Source organism: Canis lupus, chromosome 10 (genome assembly GCF_003254725.2).
Source record: "Canis lupus dingo isolate Sandy chromosome 10, ASM325472v2, whole genome shotgun sequence".
NCBI lineage: Eukaryota > Metazoa > Chordata > Mammalia > Carnivora > Canidae > Canis > Canis lupus.
In genome coordinates this window covers 10,974,089-11,001,083 of record NC_064252.1, presented here as the reverse complement: position 1 = coordinate 11,001,083, position 26,995 = coordinate 10,974,089, and the positions used below count along the sequence as shown (strand labels likewise).

General features: G+C 37.8%; 2 long non-coding RNA genes across 2 annotated transcripts in view; one reads left to right on the top strand and one right to left on the bottom strand.

Moving 5' to 3' along the window:
- On the bottom strand, positions 1-25,979 carry LOC112677885 (uncharacterized). The gene is made up of 8 exons (XR_007413367.1): positions 24,550-25,979; positions 24,012-24,088; positions 17,479-17,557; positions 16,068-16,169; positions 14,672-14,806; positions 7,369-7,582; positions 6,347-6,433; positions 1-4,537 (listed from the first exon to the last, which is right to left on the bottom strand). It is a non-coding gene; the product is annotated as an uncharacterized LOC112677885 (long non-coding RNA).
- The window catches only part of LOC112677886 (uncharacterized), a 142,879-nt gene continuing 140,225 nt past the window's right edge, over positions 24,342-26,995 (top strand). The window contains exon 1 of the long non-coding RNA XR_003147252.3: positions 24,342-24,677. This is a non-coding gene — a long non-coding RNA (uncharacterized LOC112677886). The remainder of the gene's footprint in view (positions 24,678-26,995) is intronic.

Sequence of the window (26,995 nt, the reverse complement as noted above, 5' to 3'; positions counted from 1 at the left end):
CTCACAATCTAAGTAGATAGAGGCTGTTTCTAAGAAACTCAGGAATTCCTGATGTCATCTGTGTGTGGCAATCCCTCAATTAAGCGAGGAAGATCTGAAAACAGCAAAACCCTACGATTATACCAAGCAACTTAAAAGAAATGTGTCAAAAGCTCATTACGCGGGGTCACAGTTTGCAGCAAAATATGATCCTGTAGAAAGTGAAAAGGCCTGCTCTTTTATGTTCGTATGCATGTGTGTGATTGTCTTTGGAAGCAGCAGTGACAAACCTCACAGATCAACAGCCTCCCCTTTGAGCAAATGTGGAAAACCACTTGTTAGTTCCTCCCCTCTAAGCACCCCTCCCTGTGGCACCACTTTGTCTTTAAAATACTTTATATTTGGTAAAAGTTAGGCTCAGCAAGCTCTCAAATACACGAAACCTCCTGAAGTTTCTTCCAACACTAAGTGGCCCCAATATGACAACAGGTGCATCAAGTGGCATGAGGCAGAGGAATGTTTATCCTATTAGCAGTTTGCACCAAAATTTCTCTCAGAAAGGGGGATGTACTTACTTTGAAAAATACCCTGATAAGAGAGGGGAGAGAAGAGAGCCCCAGAGGGCCTACGGTGTGGGCGGAATGTTCCTGAGACAAAGGGACCAATTTGGCAGGGACTTCCCAGCTCAGTGAAAGGAGAGACAAGGGGGCCTGAGACTTCCTCTCCTCCCTCCCGCGCAAATCTTAGCTGAAATGAAGGAACTGGTTTCCTATTTGGTGGAAGTTGGTTTTTTGTTTTTTAAAAAAACTTGCGTCAGGGCTGGTCTTGTGTCCAGATCAACTGAGTAGGACAGAGTTACCTATGTGGACCCAAGCAGAGAAAAACTGAGAATTATAATTTAAGAATTTTAGAAAGATTGTGGGGAGGCCTCTCGGAGACACAGATCTAGATGGGTTTACTGAACTCTTTGAGGGGTTAAGAGGGGTAAGAGAGCCTTTTCTGGCATGTTGGTCAACCGGCGACTTTACGGGAAACCACTACTTTGCGATAGTGTCTTCATTGGTGGGAGCTACCATTTGTCTTAAGCTACCTCATAGACAGGTGCTTGGAAACATGATTCTATAAACACTTGGCATGACAGTTGATTCTGCAGTCTTTGAACTGGCTAGAGCTCAAAATGATGTTAATTTAAGAGGCTGGCTGATGGAAAATAATGATTCTTTCATAAAATAACAAAGAGCTTTAAGATCCTAGTCTTACAACTTATAAACATCCAACACTACCAATTTTTCCAACATTGATTCAGAATCCTTGAGAATGAGGGATAAATTGGATACCAGATAAATTGGATACCTAATATTCCTAAAGGATTCTTCATTAGTCAAGCTTGCTAAGGTTTAGGGGAAGATGGGTCAATATATTTGACCCTTTGTACATGATCATCATATCTGTGCTAGGATCAAAGCTTGAGCACCACTAGGTAAACCAAGAAACAAAAATATATTTGACAATGTTTCACAGTGTGTCTTAGAATTTTAGGGGTAGGGATCCCTGGGTGGCGCAGTGGTTTGGCGCCTGCCTTTGGCCCAGGGCGCGATCCTGGAGACCCGGGATCGAATCCCACGTCGGGCTCCCGGTGCATGGAGCCTGCTTCTCTCTCTGCCTGTGTCTCTGCCTCTCTCTCTCTCTCTATGTGTGACTATCATAAATAAATAAAAAAAATTAAAAAAAAAAAAAGAATTTTAGGGGTATAAAAATTAGTGAATCATAAAAGTGATTCAATGTCATCAGATACTTCCTCCAACTGAATGGTCTGATCCGGAGTTTCAGATTGCATCACCTCCTGAGAGACGCCTTTTCTGACTACTCGTTACAAAGTTTTCCCCTGAACATCAGGGGATTTTCTTCACAATGCTTATTATCATCTGAAACAATCCATTCTTCTTCTTTCTTCTTCTTCTTCTTTTAAATCTGTTTTTGGTCTGTCTGCCAACCATTGAAATATGAAGACCATGAAAGCAAGGAACTGATGTTCCTTGTTCATTGCTTCTCAAGCTCTAGGATGATGCCAAGCACCCAATCAGAGCTCAGTAAACATCTGTGGAATCATGTAATGAATTTCACTCGCCTTTAATCTACACAGTATCAAAATTCTCATAGGCCACTACAATTAAAGCATGGTTATCATTATAAAGGAAATATATAATGAAGGATTCTTTAGCTGGTGTTTTGATCCAATTCCTTTTTATTATCATACTAATCTTGGATCATGTAAATGATGATCATATTATACTCATCAGGATACTCTGCATGAAAGAAATGCAGAATTATAGGAACAATTTGGCAGTAACTTCCCAGTGCAGTTGGGAAGTGATGCACTAAAGGTGAATCTAAAGATTTAATTAAATGATAGTACAGTTCAGTTTTCATATGGAGGAATGTTTTGATGTTCAATTTTAGCTTTGGGTTAATAGCATTGTAAGATTACATTCTTGGGTCATTAGAAAGGTGACTTTACTTTTTTGAAATATAAGAAAAAAATGCAGTGGTAGAAGCTAGATAGCAATTCCTATTTACAAGATTTAGCAAGATTAAGTATCACTTTTGATTTCAAATTTATTTGAAAATATAATTATGATGAGGGGATGTATAAATGTCTTCAAAATGAGAACAAATAAAAAATGTTTTTTATTTCCATGTTCTGGATAATTAAAAGAAGATATATTTCAGGATATAAACACACTGTTTTGAGAAAGTAGAAACTGTTTCTCCTTTATACCTTATTGCTTTGATTTTTTTTTTTGAGGAGCTTCTTTTTGATGTGTTGTTGTAGGAGTCTTGTTTAATAATGTAATTAGACTTGTTAAACGCAAAATATTAATTTTATTCTTTGTATATTATTTTCTCCATCCTCATATGAGAACAATAACAGAAGCACTGCTGAATTAAGCTGAGTGCAGAAAAGAAAGTTCCAGAAGATTTTCCAAAATTTCCTTTCTAGAGTTGGTGTGTACATATTTACTACTGGCAGAGTAAAGGTGTTTATGTATGCATAAACTGTTTTGGTTTTGTTTCCAAAATAGCATTTTGATTATCTATTTTTCCATGACAAATTATCAGAAAGTTTAGTGGCTTAAAACAATAATAAATATTTATCTTTCACAGTTTCTGTGAGGCATTAGGGACCAGCTAATGTTCTGCTGGGAAGTCTTTCATGAAGTTGCAGTCAAGATGTTGACCAGGGTTGTGGTGATCTGGAGGCTTGACTGGGGCTAGAGTCTGCTTCCAAGATGGCATGCTCACCTGTCTGGGATATATGTGCTGCTTGTTTACAGGAGACCTTGTTTCCTTATTATGTGTACTTCTCCATAGGGCTGCTCAAGTGTCTCCACAACATGATGGTTGACTTTTCCCAGAGCAAATGATTCAAGTAAGCAATGTGGAAGTTGTTCTTTATGATCTTACCTCAGAAGTCACACTGTCACCTCCATCATGTTGTACTGGTCACACAAAACAACACTTAGACAATGTGGGAAGCAACTATGTGAGGGCATAAATACCAGGAGATAAGAACCATTGGGGGATCATCTTCGATGCAACTATCACCATGAGAAATAGCAAGGTTATCTTAAAATCTACCACTGTTATGAATTTGCAATTGATTACCCACATTCACTAAAACCTATTTTGCAAATTATGGAGTGGTGACAGAAAAATGGAAATAGCATTTAACAAAAAGGGTTGATAAGCATATAAATAACATTTCCCCCTAAATATTATGAATAATGTATATTGTCACATTTAATAAAGCAAATAAGTAAATATTACTTAGTCTGTTTCATAAGACTATAAACATTTTGGTGAGAAATGAGATCAGATCATTGAAAAGAAAAAAATGGAGGGAGGGAGAGATTGGAAAACAAAATAATAGGATCCATAGAAAGGAAAAAGTAGTAGCACAAGAGAAGGGAAAGGAAAAGGGAAAATATGGATGAGAAAAGACAGAGATAATAACAGAAAATATAGGAAGCAAATATATGGAAATAAGTAGCAAAAGAAGTAGAGGAAAAAGAGATGATTTGCACAAAAGAGAGACGAAAGAAAGGGAGAAAAGATCATGAGAGAGGGAGAGAGAGTTTATTTTATTTTAAAGATTTATTTTTTATTTTAGAGAGAGAGAGGCAAAAGGAGAGGGAGAGAGTCTTAAGCAGCATCCCCACTGAGTATGGAGCCTGACGCAGTGTTCAACCTCACATCTCTGAGACCATGACCTGAGCTGAAATCAAGAGTCTGACACTCAACCAACTGAGCCACCCAGGTGCCCCAAAGGAGTGAGAGTTTAAAAAGGAAAAAAACAAAGAAAAGTAGATACCAGCCTTCTCACTCCTTTCCTCTGCTGGTGTTTCGATTCTTCATCACCTCAGATCAGGGCCAGGGACTCGCAGCCTATGTTGGTTTTCTCCCCATGTTTCCCAGCTTCTCTAGAGTTTCCTCTAAAGCCCAGTTTTCAGAACCCTGGTTTTCAGCTTGTTGTCCAGACTGGGTTGGCCAAGTGTTTCTGGAGAGAAGAATGGAATGACCATTTTATTTAATATCCAACTTGTTCTTCTTAAGGACATACTACCTTGCTGGATAGTATTTTTCTAAAAGTATTGAAAAATTATGATTTATCTGAAAAAAAAAAAACCTCAGACATAAGCAAATAATTTTCTGAGAGATTTTGGTTCTGTAAAAAGTTATTACCATACTTGTGCTTGGTTCCCTTTGTGTTTCTGCAGATTAATATAGTTCTTTTTTTTTTTCTTTTTGGGTTTTTTATTTAGGGTTTAGATTAGTTCAGTTTCCTGATTATATTCATGTTTCTGTGATTAAAGGAAAATTCTGGTTAAAAAAGTACTCAGATGGCTGGTTTCCTTAGCCAAGACTTTTTTAAAAAACAAGAACATTACATAATTTGTCTTTTCAATTATGTTTAACTTATAGATTTAAGGAAAATTTGGATAAGCAATTTTCATATATTGAAATATTAAATGAGCAAACTGATTTTTTTCATATATTCTCCATGTTCATAAAAAAAGATTATTTATTTGAGAGAGAGAGAGCAAGTGAGCAGGGGGCCTGCTGAGGGGAGAGGCCGAGTGAGAGAGAATCTTAAGCAGGCTTCCCCCTCAGCTGAGCCTGACTCGGGTCTTGATCCTAGGACCCTGAGATCATGACCTGAGCCAAAATCAAAAGTCAGACGCTCAACCAATAGAGCCACCCAGCATCTCTCCTGAATGTACTTTCTGATATACAAGTTAACTCATGAAAGTAAAGGCTTCTATGCTAATTCAAAGTGGGGTTCCTCTCCTCTTCCTTTTCCATTTGATTCATTTTTTGTTTGTTTGAGTCTGTTTTTGTAGGTGAATATAAGTAAGCTGAGGACAGTTAATTAACAAGCATTTATTGGATATCCATTACATACGTAATGAATAAAAATGTACATAACATTTAACAAATCATCTGGGGTGAAATAAGAGAGAAAAAAAGGTACAGTCATGGTTCCTGGGAGGCTTAGATGTAAATAGGTAGAAGCAAAGTGAATGAGAACAAACACGAGAGGATATATGAAGTGTGAAATTATTTAGAGCATATTAAACATATCACTAGTAGAAGAATATGGAGTGAATGATCAAAGCAGAACTGGGTCAGTCTTAGAAAACTGTCTTCAGTTGGAGAATGTTGAACCAAAATTTGACGTTGGATTTAGTCCAGCATTAATGGAGATGAATGAGATCGATTTCTTTGACATGGTGGGAAGTTTGAGGGCCACAGGTGGTTTGGTGAGTATAAGAGGATTGCCAGTAAAGGTAAACACATATCTCTAGTGACTTGGGAAATGATTTAAAGAAGTGAATCTGGAAAGATAAATTTAAATGCACAATCTGTGACCCAAATTTTTTTAAACGAATCCTTTCAAAATGTTACAGAAGGCTTGTTGTGTGAGAAGAACTGTATTTGTTCTGTATGAAAGTTTGAAATGATGATAATGGATAGCAGAGCTTAAATAAATGACAAGTAGCAAAAAAATATATATCTATTATCATATACCTAACATGAGTGCACAATATGAATATCTTATTTCTCTAAGCTGACAAGTAATAAAATAACATGGACACTTTTGGACTATCCGTATCTCTCAGATGTGCAGATGTACATACAGAAGGCTGTTGTGATGAAGTCTTGACTTGGAGTCTGTAGACTGGACTACAAATCTCAGCTCTAATTATTAATATGTCTATAACTTTGGATAAGTTGCTTAAATACATTCAAACTCAATGTCACAGGGTTCTGTGAGGGTCAAATAAGACAACGTATGTGAAATTACCTGGCATATGGTAGGCACTCAACGTGTTTTTATTTCTTCATTGTTTTGCCTAAGAAGCAATGGATCTTCATGGAGAAAGTGGTCAGGCTGGGATGGGAACATAAATAAATTCGGAATACTCTTTGATTCATATTTTAAGTAAAGGGTGAAGCATGTCTTTTTTATTCTCTTTAATGGAAGGATTCAGTAAGCCCCATACCTTTAAACATCACCCAGTTTTATGGAATGGGTCTGGGTGAAAATAGGCTTACTCATAGCCAATCACAAGGACTGGCCTGATACTGCACAGAGCAAACATTTACAAAAATAGCTTTTTTCCCTCCTCATAGAACTTAGTTTATTGTAGAAAGTTTGGAAAATCCACAATGTGAAGAGCATTGGTAATCTCACTAGCCACAGAAAACCATCTGGGTGAATTTTCTTCAATCTCTTTTATGCAACATAAACCTAAGTTGGAATTAACTGTACATATCTTTTGTAACCTAATGTTTTTCATCTTACACTGTTTAGAAAGCATATTCTTTTGCCATTATCCAGAAGAATTTTTTGAAAACACAGTTTTGAATAATTACATAGTATATCCTATAGTATGGCTCTACCAATAATTTATCTAATTATTTCCTTATTTTTAAGGCTGTTTAGAATATTTGGCATAATATCACTGCAATGATTATCAGTACACATAAATTTCTGATGATTTATTTGAAATAGATTTCAAGAAATGGGGGATCCCTGGGTGGCGAAGCGGTTTGGCGCCTGCCTTTGGCCTGGGGCGCGATCCTGGAGACCCGGGATCGAATCCCACATCGGGCTCCTTGCATGGAGCCTGCTTCTCCCTCTGCCTGTGTCTCTGCCTCTCTGTCTCTCTCTGTGTGACTATCATGAATAAATAAATAAAATCTTAAAAAAAAAAGATTTCAAGAAATGGAATTATTATATCACAAAGTATAAACACCTTTAAGCCTCTTAACTCACATTGAGAATTATCCTATGGAAAGTTATCAATTTTATGCTCCTCTTACCAGTGTATGACACTCAGCATTTCCCAGAACCCTTGCAGCAAAGCATTTCTATGAAGGCTTCCTTCACAAGTGGTTGCCATGCCCATCTGTGCTGATTAATTTCTGGAAACCTTTGTTAATGTTTATTTATTAACAGCCACTGCCATTGTACCTAAGGCTTTTCATTTCTTCTTTATCTTCATTATAATTTACATGTTTCCCTTTAAAGTGTTTTCTGAAAAACAGCAAAGCAGTAAATGTGCTAATAAAACTAAAATTGAGATTTAATTTCTTAGATAAAATTGAGGCAGGCTGACAAACTCAGACTTGTGGGAAGACTGGATGGATGGTTGCCTGGCAAATACTTCATGAGTCATTGTTTTTAAAACCTCCAGAGTCAGGAAGAAAGGGCTGATTAGCTGGAATGAGTTATCATATTCCCATTTCATATATTTCTTTTTTTTTTAAAAGATTTTATTTATTTATTTGAGACAGAGAGAAAGAGAGCAAGAGAGCGCATGTGCACAAGCATGAGCAGTGGGGCGGGGGGCGGGGCAGAGGGAGAGGGAGAAGCAGACTCCCTGTGGAACAGGGAGCCTGTTGAGACAGGGTTCCATCCCAGGACCTTGATATCATGACCTGTGCTGAAGGCAGATGCTTAACCAACTGAGCCAGCCAGGTGCCCTCCCATTTCATATATTTCTAGAAACAGTATATATAGTTTTGTGAATGTGTTAAATGGTCCCAAATTAATAAATGATGATAAAAGCAGAAGATGAGCTGCTGTAGGCAAATTTGGCCCCATGACCCAGTCATGAACTTCTCACAAGTAGGGTGAACGGTCCTTCTATAGCAGTCTCTTATGCATTTGTATTTATACGTGTACATGTCTGCTCCCCCACTGAGATGGAGAATGAGTGTTTTCATCTTATTTTACTGCTCAGACTAAAGAACAATACCTATAATAGAATCATGTAGATGAACAATTCCCTGATGACTGGCTAGAAAAGGAATTTTTGAACATAGTAGCAATAAAAGAAATCCTAAAGGAAATTATTGAAAGATTTGAATATATAAAAATTTAAAATGTCTCTATACTACCCGCCTTCCATAAATGTCGAAGCTCATAAATAAACTTAAATGTCAAAATAGGGGAAAATATTTTCCATAAATTTGACAGCAAGAGATTTAATGCCTATAATATATAAAGAACTCATAAAAATCAATAAGAAAAAATATTAAGAGCACAGTAGTTAAATGGATAAAGGACACAAATAAATATTTCATCAAAAATAAACAGATGAATAAATATTAAAAATGCCCAACTTCACTTTTTTTTTCAAAAAATTTTTATTGTGGTAAAGTACACTTAAAATTTACCACCTTAACCATTTTTAAGCGTATGGTTCAATAGCCAACTTCTTTTTTTTTTCCAACTTCTTTTTTAATTGAAGAAATGCAGAACAAAACAGTCAAATACCATTTTTGATAACTAGATGAAAAAATTGGTTTTCTACTTTAAAAAATGGTGATAAAGGGGCAGCCCGGGTGGCTCAGTCCTGGGATTGAGTCCCACGTCAGGCTCCCTGCATGGAGCCTGCTTCTCCCTCTGCCTGTGTCTCTGCCTCTCTCTCTCTCTCTCTCTCTGTCTCTTATGAATAAATAAATAAAATTTAAAAAAATGGTGATAAACCTGGAAAGGCAGAGTGAATAGGAATGTAATTTGGTACAACCTTTCTGGAAAGCATTTGGGAATATGCATCAAAAACTTTAAAGATGTTCCTACTCTATGGCATAAGAATCCCACTTTGAGAAATTTATTCTAAGAAAACAATGTGAAATGTGAGTAAAGGTTTATTTTAATTAATTAATTAATTTTATTTTATTTATCTATTTGTTTATTTTTTATTTTAAAATATTTTATTTATTCATGAAAGACACAGAGAGAGGCAGAGACATAGGCAGAGGGAAAAGCAGGCTTCCTGCAGGTGAGCCTGATGCTGGACTCAATCCTAGGACCCTGGGGTCATGACCTGAGCCAAAGGCAGACACTCAGGGGACCCAGTGAGTAAAGGTTTATAGTACACATTGTTATTTACCTTGATAAAATAGTAGAAAAATTTAAAAATTCAATAGTAAGAGTTAATCAAATAAATTTTGGATGGCCAGACAATAGATTATTAACACATCTTTTAAAATGCCAGTGAAGGGGATCCCTGGGTGGCTCAGCGGTTGGGCGTCTGCCTCCAGCCCAGGGCGTGACCCTGGAGACCCAGGATCGAGACCCACGTCAGGCTCCCTGCATGGAGCCTGCTTCTCCCTCTGCCTGCATCTCTGCCTCTCTCTCTGTGACTCTCATGAATAAATAAATAAAAACATTAAAAATAAAATGCCAGTGAAAAATTTTTTAATGACATACCAAAACACTTATAATTTGAAGTGAAAAGTATAAAATAGTCATTTATACATACATGTATATCTGCATAGAAAAATTACTAGAAAGAAATATACCAGCCTATTAGCAAGAACTATTTCTGGATAGTGGAATCACATGTAACTTCTCCTTCATACCTCTAAGTGTTTTTGAGCTTTTTTACAACAAAAATGTACTGCAAATATTACTTGAAGTTAGCAATGGTTTTTATCTGACAGAAAGTTGGTTGTTAAAGAAAAGCAAGGAATAAGCAACATGTGGAAGGAGGTTCTTTTTAATATGGGAGACAGCTGTGTGCTGTGGAGAAGAGTGGAGAGGGACAGGTTAAAGATATGAGAAGAGGCTTCACTAGGGCTGAGGTCATGAGGCACAGCGTTGGGTGAGATCCAAGGAGGCACCTCCTCTACCAAGGCTTGAAGGACATTAAGGAAGTAGAGAGATTCTTGTCTAATGACTATAATTTTTCCTGAAAGAGAAGCAAGTAAGATTCTCTGCTGGGCATCTTTGGTGAAGCTTGAAAAAAGTGAACAGCTTTGAAATTGCCACTGAGCACAAAGGAAGGATCTCATGTGTTATTTGTTCTCAAATAACCTGTTCCTTATTCTTATCCTCTGATCAGTGACTGGCTGCAATGATTCAACACAGAAATCTGGAAATCATCCTCCGCATTCCTATTGATCAATAAAGTTCTCAGAGTCTAGCCTCCTAAATATCTTTCGAACCAATCTTCTCTCCATCTCCTCTCCATATTCTTGCCTGAATTGCAGCAATAGATTCTAAACTGGTCTCTCTAGGCTCCTCTGTATCCCCATATTACAAACACTCAATAGAGATTTTGTCATACTTCCATTTATAATTCTTCATGGCCTTCAATTGCCTTTAGGATAAAAATCTCAAGTCTGTAACAGGATATACAAGGCACTTCTTGACTTGGTTCTTATGCCTTTTCAACTTTATTTTTTTTCCTATCATTTATTTGTCTGTCCATCCGCCCACCTATCTGTCCATCTATTCCATCCTAGTCCATCCAACCTTCTACTCACAAGGGCCAAGAAGATGTTGAAAACTGTGTAGTCTAAGTGCTAGGGAAATAATCAAAGAAGTCTAGACATGGTGTCCGTGCAAGAGCAACTCATAGTCTAGGGAGGTAAATAGACATAAATACGTGTGATACGTGCTATAGTTATCAATGTGTTAAGGAGGCAGTGAATGCACAAAGGAATGAGTGTTAGGTCCCTGAGGCAGGGGTTGAGTAGGGAGATGGAATCAGAAAAAGTTTCATAGAAGATATGACCCTTGAACTGAATCTTGAAGGTAAGTAGATTTTTTTGTTCTTCTCCTTCTTCTTTTGTGAAGATGGAGAAAGGTGTTTCAGGTAGAGGCATTAATGTGAGTAAAGGCATGGAGGTGTGACACAGCTAGCCGTGCTTGTGCACCTGCATGTCGTTTGGTATACCCGTAGCACAGAGTGTAAGACTGTGTGTGTGCACACGTGCGTGGTGGGGCAGTGGAGGATGATGTTTAGTGAGAAAAGACTGGAAAAGGAGGCAGAGGTCAGATGGAGGAGTTCTAGGCTCTGTCCTGAAGGCAATGGGAAATAACTGACAGAGTTTCGATGGAAGAGAATGTAATTAGGTTTGGGATTTACAAAGATCTGGTTGGCTATAATGTGGAGAATGGATTGGAGGGATGCAAGATAAGGGAGGTTGTGAGGCCATTTTGAGGTTGTTATTTGGAAGAGAGATGATGAAGGCCTTAAGGCTGAACTAAGGAAGGAAAGCTTAGAAATGCTAAGGATGTATTGTGTTCTGTAGCAACACTTTTCCAAGTAGGGTTCTTGAACCGGTGACTGTCTGTGAACTGATGGTTACTAGTCTGCTATGAGATAAATACAGAAATCGACAGAAAGAATTTAGAAACTTTTGTGGCAAGTTAAAGGATTTAACAGTTACCTGTTAAATCTAATAATGAAAAACTTGGATTATATTTTGTAGATCTTTGCTTTTTATTTCATTTACCCAGTAATTAATTTTTACTGTATTTTATCCAAGTATTGGACCATATGGGCAAGCAATACAAAGTGGACCTCATTACAGTTGGTTGAGAGGCACTCCTCTGCAGGACTTAGTGATTGAGTGGATGTAGGAGTGGGTGGAAGAAGGAGTGCAAGATGGATCTCGGGTCTGACAACTGGGAGTGATAGTTACAGAAAGTTAAAGAAGTGGCTATTTGAGGGCACCTGGGTGGCTCAGTGGTTGAGCATCTGTCTCCCTTTGGCTCAGGTCGTGATCCTGGGGTCCTGGGATCGAGGCCCACATTGGGTTCCCTGCATGGAGCCTGTTTCTCCCTCTGCCTATGTCTCTGCCTCTCTCTCTGTTTCTCTCATGAATAAATAAATAAAATCTTAAAAAAAAAAAAGAAGTGGCTATTTTTTTGGCAAGAGGGTAAATTCCCACTTCCCTATTATTTTGGGCTACAGTCATATTTTTAAAAATGCAGTTGGAGAAACGCATTATAATCTTTTATGCATCTAGGATTTGCATGCACCATTTTCTCTATCAATAATATTCCTTATTCCCTTTTTCACTTGGGTGCTTAATATAAAGACGAATGTTGCAAAAAATCGGGCTAAATGCCTTGCATTCCTTATTTCATTCAATCCTCAAAATAACTCTGTGAGGGAGGGATCTCATTTTGTAGATGAGAAAACTGAGGTTCAGAGAGGCTAAGTAACTTCCTCAAGGTCACCTTTCCACAAAGCACATGCACACATCTGCCTCTGTCACAGCACTTATGCCCTATGTGAAGCATTCTTTGTTGTTTCCCTTTCTTTCTATGAACTACTTGGGGGAGGAAGGATTTCTTACATCTCTGATTCCTCAATCCAGAGCACAGTGCCAAGTATTAAGTAGGAGCTTGGTAAATGTCATGTTGAATAAACGGAGGTGTGAGAAAACATGGTATATTATCGGGGAGATTCTTGAGGGGGGCAGAGAATAGGGGGTATGGGTTAAATCTAGACAGGTAAATTGGGATCACATCATGAAGACTGTTATATTTTGGGTTGGGTATACCTCCATTGGTATGACACTTTTCAGTGTTGTAACTCTGTACTGGAGACACTAACCAGTGACTTGCCAGTACAAGTTTAACAGTTACCTCCTTCTTCCAGGTCCCCACAGAAAGCCCTGATCTGTTGTGCTTTTCGATTTCCATGGTGTACATGCTCCTGTAATGGCCAATCTCAAGCCACCAATGTGACATTTACTGAACATGAAAGTGGGAAGAGATTCACTAAGTATCATGCCAGTTTAAAATATTTCCACCACACAGTTACAGCAGACATAAAGAACTTCAAAACCACAGCTAATAGTAAAACATGGTGAAGTAATTAGGAAGGGATGAGCTTTGAGTGTTTATTACCTTTGTGTTTAATATGTCTTTAGTTATATGTTTATATAATTTAATTTTTAATAATGGTTGTGTTTAACATCTGGCTTACAAAATTCCATACACACACACACACACACACACACACATTTTATTTACTTATTCATGAAAGACACAGAGAGAGAAAGAGGCAGAGACACAGGCAGAGGGAGAAGCAGGCTCCCTGCAGGGAGCCCGACATGGGACTCGTGGGACTCTATCCTGGGTCTCTAGGATCAGCCCTGGGCTGAAGGTGGCGCTGAACTGCTGAGCCACCCGGGCTGCCCAAAATTCCTTGTATGTTAACAATTGGCTCTCTTGAGCTGATGTGAGCTGACACCACTGTCACTAATCTCTTTATCTATAAATTCATTCAAGCCCAGTTCGTGGGCCTAATCTTATTCCTAAGCAGGTCACTATAAGAAGTTCTGGGTCAGTAGCTTTTTGAGGTAGCTTTAACTCCCTTGTAATCTGCTCTAATCTTTGTGATCCAGTTCCTGAGTACTTAAGTTTTGACCTTGTTTTGCAATAACCAACATGTCCTACAGATACCACCATCCTTGTAGAGATTGCTATTTGTCCTGAGTACTAATTTCCCTCTAATGCCTTCTCGAGTCATGGTTGATCAGGTTGTAAAGGTTCTACACTGTACAATGTGGCACCATTTACACATGGACTGCTTGCTTGGTTCTTCTAATCTGCTTATCCTCATAGTTTTGGGTCTACTTTTGGACTCAAGATTGTATATTTCTTTGGCTTCAATAACTGACACCTGGCCCTATTCCATGATCTGATTACAGGGCTGTCTGGCTTCCTGACTTTGGCCTAGCCAACCACAGCTCAAATTCAAATGCTGATAAATAGCAACGTTAGAAAATGAGCTAATTTAAGCAAGTATTACTATATTCTTGTTATTAATATCTGTCAATACTTGCAAAAACTAGGGTTGCCTTACTTGCAGACAATTCCTGGAGATTCAAGACTTCTGGGAATTTTGAAGGGTGTTTAAGTTAAAATAACGGAGCAAATGAATTAAACAAATGGCAACTCTTCACTAGCTATCAGTTCAAGGAAGTTTCAGAGGAGATTGAGTGAACATCTGGGTCTTTTACAGATTGAGTTTCTCCTTGCTATATAGTCCATAGGAAGGACATATGGGATAAATCCAGGCTAAGCACTAGGTGTTTCTGAAATAAAAGACACTATACTTATGTGTAGTCTTATCCTTCTTTGCTATTTGAACCTAATAAAATCAAGGCTCTTCATTAAGAAGGGGGCTTGGTGTTTCTCTTAATGTTCAATAGGGATTAACACTGGTAACCTAATATTGATATAGAACTACTGTTAATAAATTTCAGTCTTGAATACCATTGAATGATATCTAGGGATCAACTTGAGAAAAACCACAAGGGGAAAAGCATATTAAAAACTTGAGTTGGCTCTCCCAATGGGAATAATAACCTTTAGGTGGTAGTTTAGGACTCATGCTGTGGGTCAGAGGTGAAGAATTGCCCCGGTGCCTCAGGCTTCATTGACGCTTTGCCCCTGTGTAGAGATGAGTAGGGCAGTTCTCAGTCCAGGAAAAAGTCTCTGAGCCTATCACCGAACAGAACGAATCCTTATTAATTCCAAGATTGATTTTTCCATGCTCCAGGAGATTAGTTGTGTTTAACAACCTAGTAAAAATCTGCCCTGGAATGGGAAGTTGGTTTTCTGAAGAATATTTTCATTCTCAGACTATATCTATAGAAAGAGAATTATCTTAAATCTCTTCTTGGAAAGGTAGGGTTAGAAAAAAATATTCTAAGAAATAAATGAACAACTGAGTGAATCTGGAGAGCTTGGCATCTTATTTTTTCATCAAAGAAAGTGGTGCCAAGGAAGGCAGGCTTCATGGGCATGTGACCCATGCAGTTACAGAGTCCTGTGCTGAGAAAGTTTCCACACTTGGCTTAACACTGTTGCCATTTTGGATTTCTTAATTTTTGAACAAGGAGACCCACATTTTCATTTTTTATCACTGGGTCCTATAAATGATGTAGCTGGTCCTAACAACAGAAGAGGCGGAATTAGACTTTCAAAGAGGATTTTTTTCCTGCAAGAATAACCCAGGATAACACTGAAAACATGCTTTGTAAAAAAAAAGTTATAATTTGTATTTGTCCAGTTGGGCAAGAATAAACTGAGAGCGCCACCAATGGTGTTATAAACATCCAAGCGTGTATGACAACTAACATTTAGCTACCACACGCCAGGGTTGCACACATCACCTCATCCTTCATTCTCTATTTTGCAGTTGAGGATACAAGGCATAGAAAGGATAAGAAAATCATCAAAGGTCACACAGGTAAGTAAGTAAATAGCAGAGCTTAGATTTAAATCAAGGCAGTATGGCTCCAAATGTTTTTCATGTAATGTTTTTTCTTTTTACTAAATGGAGTAATGACATTGGTGCTAAAAGATGCTTTGCAGTATCTCTGGTTATGTTAGTTATTACTTTTTAAATTCAGAGAAAACTAATGAGCTAGGGCCCTTTAAAGGCCCAAGCCAATGTGCATTTGGAAGCTAATAGCGAATTGCACCACAGAACAAAATACATTCTTTCCTTTGGAACATCAACTACTGACTATTTTATTAAGGGGAAAGTACTAAACACATCACAGTTTAGTGTCTCATAACTGGCGTTCAATTTTGACTCAAACATTTTTAACTACTAAGCTTATGTGCTAGAGGCAACATTTTCATCCTTAGAAATTTACCCTATACTTTATTCCTTCCAGGGAATTGAGGATTTGGCTTATACTTGCTGGATATGTTACATGATCCTATAAAGCATTTTCAAATTAAAGAGTCTTACCTCGACTTTATTTTTAAAAATCTTTGTAGGTAATCAGACCATATTGATTTGAGGATGGCTTCTAGGATCTGGTGGCTAATTTTCTGGTCCTTAGATTTGCATCTGTAATAAAGATAATAGAAAGAGACACCTCACACAGTTGCCACAAGACTAGCAAGCACCCAGCACTTGTTAGAACATAATTAACACTCTGTATATATGAATAACAGTTTCACTTATGAAAACTCATAAGTACTGTAGGTGGATCTCTGGGATATAATATCTTTAAGCTTAAGTTTCTTCAGCATATAATAATGCTAATAACCCATCTCATAGGGTATTATAAGGATTAGATAGGATAATGTGTAAGATCTGTTTAACACAGGGCCTGGCATATACTAAGTTCTTACTAAATAGTATCTTCTGTTATTCAGTTTGGATTTTCCCCCTGTAATGTAGGTCGAGGAAATTTCCCAGTGAAATTTGGGACTTGGTATATAAAACTATTTTATTTTTAATAATATTTTTCATCTTTTCCTTCTCCGTAGGTCATATTCTATTAGGAGAATGAGATAAATGTTGGTTTTTACTGTATAGTAATGCTTTTCTGTATTAATTATGCATCTTAAAAATAAACTTTGGAAAGATATGTTGGTCTTTTTCCAGTGATCCTTTTATAAAGGGCTATTAAAATAACACATAAAAGAAATAACGTTCATTCATTATTAATACCTCGTAGCAGTGATTACATCAGCTCAGTCTGGCCATCGATCGGCTCTCAGAGCCCTCAAGTCAACTGGAGCTCAAGGAGCAGAAAACAGAGGGAAGGCAAACAGTACATCCTCTGCTGGGTCCTCCAGAACTTATACCATCAGAGAGGCCCTCTTTCTCCTGTTCCTTCAGCTTTCCTCCTCCACTGGTCCCTTTCTCTCTGCTCACCAGTATGGTTGGGTCTTTCAAACAAGAACGAAAATAATTTTTCTCTCAAACTTGTTCTTCCCTTCCAGTACTTTTTCATCTTTCCCTTTTCTTTGAATGCTAAGCTTCTGATAAAAATGGTCTTTACTTCCTTAACATCTCTCACTTTTTACTCCCTCCGTTCACCCTAGCTTTCATCCCTAAGGACTTTCTGGCAATGGTTGTCTTGAAGGCATAAAGAACCTCCCAGTCATCAAGATGTTTGACCTTTTCTTAGTCTTCCTTCTTCTTGACCTGTCTGAAACATGTGCTGAAATTCTGACAATCTCGTAGAGTCTGGGACATTGTTCATACTTTTCTTGACATTTGTGTCTTGGTTTGTTCACAGAAAATGGCAATGATGCCCACCTTGCAGAATGTTGTGTGGATAAAATGAGATGTTATTGTTAACATGTGTAGCAATCAGTAAGATTCACTTGACAATCTCATTTATCCCCAAGACTCTAAGTCTTACATTCCATAGATGATTCCTATATCTGTATTTTTGATCTTTCTCTAGATGTTCATTCTTCCTTTTTGACCTGTATTTTTACCTGTAATAATAAAATCATAGGTGGTTAGAGATGCAAGAGTTCTTGGAGAGACCACTGTCAATTTACATAGGAAGAAATGGTAGTGTACAGAGTAAACTGGTTTGGGCCACAGCTGCTGGGTCAGTAAGGATGGCTTTAGCTTCAAAAAAAAAAAAAAATCCCAATGAAATTGGTGTAAATGTGTAATCTTCCAAAGCTGTTCAAAGACAGCATCGGGGCCCATTTTCTCTCTCTCCTGGCTCTGCCATCTACAGCATGTTGGTCTGTTTACAGGCCAGTTCCTGGTGGTTAGATGGCTGTAAGTGGTTCCTAGTGTCTCACTCATATCTGACAATGTCCACTGAAAGGACAGACCATCTCTTGTGGTATAGCTCTTCTTAAGAGTGAGAGTTTGCTACCCTGAAGCACACAGATGACTTTCCTTCATGCTTCATTGGTCAGACTTGTGACATGCCCTGGGGATACTTAGACCAATCAGAATTTACCCCCTGAGGCTGAGTCCAGCCTCCTCTGGAGCACATGGTCTACCAAGTTGGGTCAAACTAAATCTGGTTTCTTTGAGACTAAAAAGGAAGAAGGTGCAGTGGAAAATGAATGTTGGGCCAGCTCCCACAGTGTCTGTCACTGTCTCCCAGTGAGTCAGTGGCAATGCCACAACTAGAACTCAGGTTTTCTGATCCCTACTCTCTTTCAATTCTTACTGCCTCTCAACATTGGAGCCAGACTCAACATGCCCACCATCTAACTGATCACCTTTCCATTCAGACTTGCCCCTTATCATATTTTCCTATGTATTGACCATTCTCTTCTGCAAGTGGTCTACCATTTTCTCTACTAGTTAGCCATCTTTGATTTCTTTCTCTCCCTTTTCTCCATAGTCCATTTTCTAAATCTTATTTAATCTCTCTATTAAAAGATCTCATACATTCACTGTTTTCTTTCCATTATTACTATTAGTTCTGGGTGACATCCTTATTATATATGACTTGGGCTATTAAAATAGTCTGGTAACTGATCTTCCTGACTCACCTTTCTTTCCAATTGTCATTTTCTTCTCAAATCACTGTTATATTCATCTTTCTAAAATATTCTTCTTAGTTTTGAAAAAAATTTCTTTGGAGGGGTGCCCACTGAGACTAAGCTCTAATAGTTTTTTTTTAAGTTGTAATAGTTTTAAAAATTAGAATAAATTGTTATTTGAAAGTTGGCAGTAGCTTCTATTTTTTAGTGTTAGAATTTAAAAATTTCCTTGGGGCAGATATCCTTTTACCTGAGAACAATCTCTAGAATAGTCTCTTTTAAATATATGTAAGACCAACAGATACCATTGTTTAGAGAAAAGTGTGTAACAGAGCTTTTGTTTTACGTTGACCAAAAAAAAAAAAAAAAAAAAAAAAAAAAGGATGGGTATATCTGCATAAGGTGCAAGGAGCCTTCTGAGAAGTAGTGGATAAAACTTTCCTTTTTGAGGTTTAATATTATTAGAAAAGTATCAGATGAATTAAAATGGACTCAACCTAGGTCATTTGGCAAAGACATCAACTGTCTTTGATGTTACTTTGAGGAGTAACTCATCATAATAGAAAGGAGAATCCAGAATCATGACCAAAGCCTTATGCAAAAGTTTAGAATGGATTTGGGGAGGTCTAGTTCTAGAATGGGCTAGTTAAGCTTAGTGTGGAAGCTTTAAAAAGATGCTGAATGCATATATAAGTGTAAATATATACATGCTGGAAGCCAAAGTCATGGAAGAGCAAACTTAAGTCTAGTACTGACGTGACTTGGGGTATCTACAGCTGGTCATTGCTGATGAGAGCCATCTTCTCTTGCGCTTGAGAATTCTTACAAAGTGCTAGCACCAATGAGTTAGTACCTCGTGTTCTTTGGGAGGACTGTAGGATTTTGGAGTCACAGTTTTTTTGCAATCAGGCACTAAAAAGATGAAAGCTATCTGGATTGGAAAAAAAGGAGTAAAACTCTCTTTATTCAGAGATGACATGATCATTTGCATAGAAAATCCTATGTAATCTATAAAAGAACTCCCAGAATTAATAAATGACCTAAGCTAGACTGTAGGATACTAGATCATATACGAAAATCCTTTGGATTTCAATATATAGTACTAGCAATGAATAATCAGACACTGAAACAAGAATGATTTGAAATAATAAAAAATATGAAATATTTGGGGATTTATTTGAAAAAAGATGTGAAAGATAGGTACATGGACAACTATATAACATTGCTGAGAGAAATGAAAGAAAACCAACATAGAGAGACATATTGTCTCTAAATTAATATATAGATTCAATGCAATCCCAATCAAAATCCCAGCGTGGTTTTTTTTGTTTTTTTGTTTTTTTGTTTTGTTTTGTTTTGTAGAGACTAATAAGCTGATTCTAAAGTTTATATGGAAATGCAAAGGATTCAGAATAGTTTACATAATTTGAAATAAGAGAACAAATTTGGAGGACTTACACTTCCTGACTTCAAGGGTTTTATAATACTTTAGTAATTAAGACAATGTGGTATTGGCATCTAGGTAAACAAATAAATCAATGGAACAGAATAGAACCCAGAAATAGACCTAACGTACATGGTCAATTGATTTTTGACAAGGATATTTGGATAAAAATGATAACTTTTTCAACAAATGATGTTAAAACAATTAAATATATAATATGAAAAAAAACACCCAGTTTCTTCCCAAAACTCTTCAATTCATACCATATGAATTTTGCACCACATACAAAAAAATTAACTCACAATGGATCATAGACTGAAATGTAAAACTATAAAACAGGAAGAGAGCACAGAAAATCTTTGTGACTTTGAGTTAGGCAAAAATTTCTTAAAATGCAATGTCAAAAGCACAGTCCATTAAAAAATTTGACATATTAGTCTTCATCAAAATTAAGAACTTCTACTCTTAAAAAAAAAAGAACTTCTATTCTTTGAAGCCCTTTTCAAGAGTGGGGAAAATATTTGTAAGTCATAAACCTGATAAAGAGCTTATATGCAGAATGTATAAAGAACTCTGGAATCTCAAGAATAATAATAATAATTTAAAAATGGGCAAAAGATTTGACCAGACACTTCATCAAAAAAGCTATAAAAGTGGCAAATAAAAACATGAAAACTTATTAGTCATTGGGGAAATGCAAATGAAAACCATAATAAGATATCACTACATACCTATTCAACTGTCCAAAATTAAAAAGCAGCGACCATGCCAAACGTTCTGTTGTGGAACAACTGAAATTCTCATACAATACTGGTGGGAATGCAAAGTGATAAACCATTTTGGCAAATAGCCTGACAGTTATTTAAAAAGCACAACATAAACCTACTGTGTGACTCAGTCACTTCATGGCTAGATACTAACACAAGAGAAATGAAGGCATATGTTCATATGGAGACTTGTATATGGATACTGAAAATAGCTTTATTTGTAATAGCCCCAAACTAAAAGCAACATAAATGTCCATCAAAATGGTGAGTGAGTAAACAAATTATGGCATACCCATACAATGGAATATCACTAGTAAAAAGGAATCTTACTTTATAGCACTTATCACATTCGTCTTTATATTATAGATTGTAAGCACATTTCTTACCTCTCCTTTAAGATTGAAAGATTCTTGAAGTTAGTGACACATGCATTTATTATTTGTCCAGTAACCTAATGGCATCTTAGAGAATGTCTTATATAATGTACATATATGCACAATAAATATATTTAACCAAGGATTTTTAAAATACTGGCCTAAAGACTAAAAATATTTTATTATGTTTAAAAAATATGAAACTTTTCCTAATTGTGATGTATGTAATCTTTATTCACATAAGATTGGGGAATGTTTCCCTTATATTTAGGTTGTTTCATTTCTCAATCTATTGTAAATACCTTGTGTTTCTCATCTTTAAGATGTTTCTCTGGGCGCCTGGGTGGCTCAGAGGTTGAGTGTCTGCCTTTGGCTTAGGGTGTGATCCTGGAGTTCCGGGATGGAGTCCTGCATTGGGCTCCCTGCATGGAGCCTGCTTCTCCCTCTGCCTCTCACTCTCTCTGTACCTCTCATGAATAAATAAATAAAATCTTAAAAAAAAGATGTTTCTTATTACCTGAGTACCAGAAACTATTGTTGTAGCAGATTTGTAATTGTTTAAGGATCTCCCATATAATGTACAAGGTTGAACACAATGGTGTAAAGATGCAATGATTATGTTATAGAGAAAATAACAAACTTCTGTTTCTGGAACATTTTTTTTTTTCTATTTTTGACCCCAAGTTGAAATAATGAAACCCAAATCCTATCTAAGAAATAGGGCAGTGATAAAACCTAAGAATAATTTTGTTGCGGAGTTAAAGTGAACAAGAAAATGGGCTAAGAGGAAAGCTTTATTTCAGTTTCAAATATCTGAAAAATTGGGAAATTGGATAAAAGGAGTTCAGGAAATTGTACTGGATGAAAATGATGTTTTATATTTGTTCTAACGTAAAAGCATCTATTTCCCTCATACAGAGATGGAGACGTAATGGTCTCAAATTTAATGGAAGTGCTCATTGCCAGGGGTATTGTAGTTTCGAAATGGGTTTGTTTGAGGATTCTAGGTCTAATTTCATATCATTAAACTCTGAAATTACAGAAGGCTTTCCAAAGTAATCCTTGGGCCTCAAAATGGCCCCATGGTGCTCCACGAGCCTGTTGTGTACAAAGTCTGAAGGGCTTGTAATACAGCTCTCCTTTCTGTAACAACCAGCACTGTATCTCAGTTCTTGCCTTTCCCATAGCCTGTGTTCTTTGCGGCGCCCAGTGTCAGAGCTCAGATTGAGTACTCAAGTAGCAGCCACTACAGGTTCCTAAGGGTGACTACGTCAGGGTTTGGATGAGACCTGGGTTTGAATACTAATTCCACCACATATGAGCTCTGTGGCCCAGATCCAGTCCACTAGCTTCCTGAGCCAAAATCTCCCCATCTGCCAAAAGGGTACCATGAATGTCAAAACTTAGCATGGTGCTTGGCACAGAGAATACACACTCAACATGTGTGCAGTTAGTATTATTAGCAACCAGAAATAATCTTAATTTTACTTCAAGAAAATAGTCTTAGCCTTGTGCTGAGGATAATTTTTTTTCAAGATTTTATTTTAAAGTAATCTCTACCCCCAATGTGGAGTTTGAACCCACAACCCTGAGATCAAGCGTTGCATGCTCCACCAACTGAGCCAGCCAGGCATGCCTGGCTAAGGCTAATTTTAAAAAATGATATTGTGGATGTGGGGCATTTTTCTTAGAAACATTTCTAGAGGAAATCTGGTGGCTGTGTATCTAGTGCTAAAAGGCCTACCCAATCTTGTTCAAAAGATACACAATGTCCATGCCTTCAAATAGATATACAAATGGTGTTGTGGAACCCCAGATATTGTCCACTCAATTCACTGTGGGCAGGAAGAGGGTTTATTTTTAAGGGGAGGGAAGAAGACCATAAATGGTTAAAATATAAAGAATTCTCCTCTCTCTGTCTGCCACTTTCACCCTTCAGGTTTCTGTCCACCCCTATGGTTCCTAAAGTCCTCTTATCTCTGTTCACTTTCCCCACCTCTTTCTCTACTTTAGAAATGGTACATATTATGAAAGAGAAAATTCTTGACACCATCACCAGAAAGTCAGTGGTGGGGGTAATGCATTTTTAATCCCGAACACCTGGCCTCCTTTTATTTAGCTGCCAGAATGAGAGGGTTTTTTGATTATTCAAAAAAGTTCTCTTGCTGGTGCTCACAAATGACTAAAAAGGTTAATAAATTTCAGAATCTGCCTGGTAATCCAAGGAGATAGAACTTTGCAAACACAGACTTTTCTTTTTAGATTGAATCTGACATTATGAAAAGCTACCCCTCTCTTCCCACACTCAAAGTATTTATCCAGGCTTTAAACACTGAGTAGCAAAAGCGTGGCAAGGGAGCTAACATTAATTGTGGGTACACTTTGCAGAGGGACTCTTGCACACATTATCTCATGTAGTCTTTGTGACAGTCCCATGGGAAATGCATCACCGTTTCCATATTTCATAGGTGAGGGCCTGAGGGGGCTTCACCATGGATTTAGCCATTGTCTCCAGCTGATCCCCCATCCCAGTTGTGTAAAACTTTGATGCAAATGCCTCTTTGCCCACCGTGCAGTTCCAATTATGGCAAAGTATGGCTCCTGATTTCAACTACCCTGTATGCCCAGTCAATTCTTGGGATGTCAAGTGCAGGGTCCATCTTTCTAGGAAAGAGGGCTTTGAAATTGATATCCCCTCCCTCAGCAGTGTGGGCACAGCACCTGTCTCCCTTAGCGTCTTTCATCCGCTTTGCTTACATGGGCAGGAAGCAGTTCTGTAAGTCCCTGTATGTTGACTGGGGTGGTGAGGTAGCGTGTGTGGGATGATAGTGGGTGGTAACTCTAGTTACCTCTCAGAGATGCCTCTCACTACAGCCTGCAGAGCAGTGGCAGGAGTGCTTGGTGGTTTTGGTCTTCAGTTATGATTCTGAGAAAACAAGAACATCATTTATACAGATGATCAAATTTAGTCCTTACAACAAGTCTGTGGGGAAGGTTCAGTTATGATCCCAGGGTAGTGTAGTGATTACAAACAAATACGGGCGTGAGTTTGAGTCACTGCTCTTATACTGTCCACATTAAGTTCAAGCTACTTAGGTGTGATTTTCACCTTCCTGCGCCCCAGCCTCCTCTTTGTATGATTTACCTACTCAACACTATTGTGAGAAGCAAATGAGATAACCTCGTGGTAGTAAGTGCTCTCTCAGTGTTCACTGTTGCTATCTCCATTTTCCAGTTGAGCAGACTAACACTGGATGAGTTAGATAACTGCCCAAAGTCACTGAGCTAATAAGTGCTTTTGAAACCCATGCTCTTAGCCGTGACTCCATGGCAGTGCTTCTTAGCCTTTTACGCATCCTGGCATACATGGAAAATATTATTACTCACACAGCATTGGGGGGAATGAATGGGACAACTCTAGGCTTGAGGCGATGCGTCTGATGGGCTCTGGCCATCCCAAGCTCCTTCAGGCCAGCTGGTACTCTGCTGTACTGGAACAGATGCCGAAGATGGAGGTGAGTCTTCTTGGAGGAAATGCTGTTTTCAGTGTAGTTTGAACAGTTGGTAAAGTTTAGTAGTGAAGAGGGCAGTGCGGTGAGGTTGGGGGTGAGGGACTGCTTAATTTTCTCTTCTGGAAAATGGAGATCAAAATACTTTCTATTTTATAGGAATGAAGGAATGCATATGGAAAGGCTTTGTAAAATGTGATATCAATTCTAGCTGGTACTATTTCTAAGGAAAATGTACAAAATATTTGAAATAATGAGACTGATTTAGGTATTGTGGTTACAGAGATGGAGCATTTCTACCAAACATTCACTTCGGGAAAGGTACGGCTTTGACAGGACCTTCCTCCCTCCCTATGTTCGTCCCTCCTTCTCTCCCTTCGCCCTTCCTTCCTTCCTTTCTTTATTTACCTTTTACCAAATAAAAATGCACATTAGCTTCCTCCAAGGTTTGTTATGGGGCTTAACCTCCTCTTATCAAGTAACTAAAGCAAGTAAGAATAAGTTCAAGAATCCTATAATACCAAACTAAGTGATCTCTGAAGGACTAATTTGGCTTTATCTGAGGAAATGGCATCTCTATGACACAGTCTCAGGGTGTCTTTGGAGAGGACTAGTTCTGACAGGTAAGGCTGCCAGGCATAAGCTAGACCCAGAAACAAAGCTTTAATCATTACAGAGGAGAGAAATTTGGGTTGTCAGTCAGCTTGTCTCCTGCCCAGGGCCTGATGTCTGAGTCCTATGGAAAGAGGTATGGGAAGGTTGTGAGTAAAGCTTGAAAGGGCCACTGTACTGATAATGGTGTCCATCTCTGGGGCCCATGGATGTCTGCCTCAGTCCTGTCTCTCTGAGAGAGTAAGTCAAGAAAGGAAGAGAGACATTCTTTCCAATTGTTCCATGTAACACTAAAATCGCCTTGTCATCCTGACATCAGTTTCATGGCATCAGCTGTAGTAGGAGATGGTAATGCTTGTTGGACATGGTGAACAGTGAAAGGATGAAGGCAATAGGAAGAGAGTAGCAGGGGCCATGTGATTGGCTACTAGACTTATTTGTCAGCACACAGGAAATGTTCATATGCTGACACATGGAAGAACAATTAGAGGCAAAAAGTAGGAAAACATGGGTTACACATAGAACAAAAACAAGTCTGGGAGCATTTCTGCAAGCCTTCATTGCTATTTCAATCCTATTATTTTGTACCCTTGAGCTACTTATACTTTGAGATCCAAGATGAGATGTGTGGACTAATTCATCCCAAAATATTACCCATTTTAAGATGTATTTTTTAAAAGAGTGCATTTAAAATTTGTTCAACTTTGACATTTTCCTTTCTGAGTTTACTGTAAAATTCAAGTCAAGTAACTTGCACAAATGCATCAATATTTTAAAAGCTACCAATCTTAACACATTAAAAAGAAGGCTCACAATCTTCAATAATCTTTAATGTAACATGCATTCATTATATATGAGCCCTCAAAGGAAAAACTCACGTTGCTCAGAATCCTAAGTGCTACAGAATGGTGGCTTTGGGATAGTTAAATACCACACATTCGCTTTGTAAAACCACCATCAAATGACTTAGCTGATTAACCCTGAAAGTCATCATGATTCTTTTGTCTTTAATAATGAGGACCAAGCAAAAGAAGAGTATTTTCTCTGGTGTGGCATTCTTGTGTCATAGTTTTAACAAGATACCCTCCTTGAAATTTGACTCTGATGATGTTCCTCAGGCCTTGGAGCAGGTGACTCATTCTTTGGGGCTGAACTCAAATGTCACCTCCACTGTGAACTAGTCACAAACACCTTGAAAAGAATTAATTGCTCCCATGGAACTTGGTACATGCCTCTGTTATGGCACCATTATCACACAGTGTCCTAGTTATGCTTCTGTTTGTTTACTCAAACTATGAGCTCCTTGGGCGTGGGGGTGGTTTTTGGCACAGGAGGCACTTAATAGATAATTGTAGAACTAAAGAGAGTAGCTATCATCATTGATACTATTTTCAAGATATAGCACTTGTATAAACAAACAAAGAAAAATGTTCAAGGGGCTTTTGCCATCCATATATAGAATGTAAAAAAAAAGAATTTTAGGAAGCTGTCATCTTAAAATCTTAACTGGAGAGATTCAAGAAAGGTCAACAATATTCTGAGGTGAATGGCTGAGTTAATGAACGAAAGATTTTTCTGTTATCTGATGTGTGGTTGATTTACACCTATATTTAAAGCTAGAACCCAGGGGAAGGGAGGGTGTTGGGCTTGATATTTATTGAGTGACTTCTGTCTAGAGGGTTCCACAATTGGAGGTTTCTGATACGTGATTT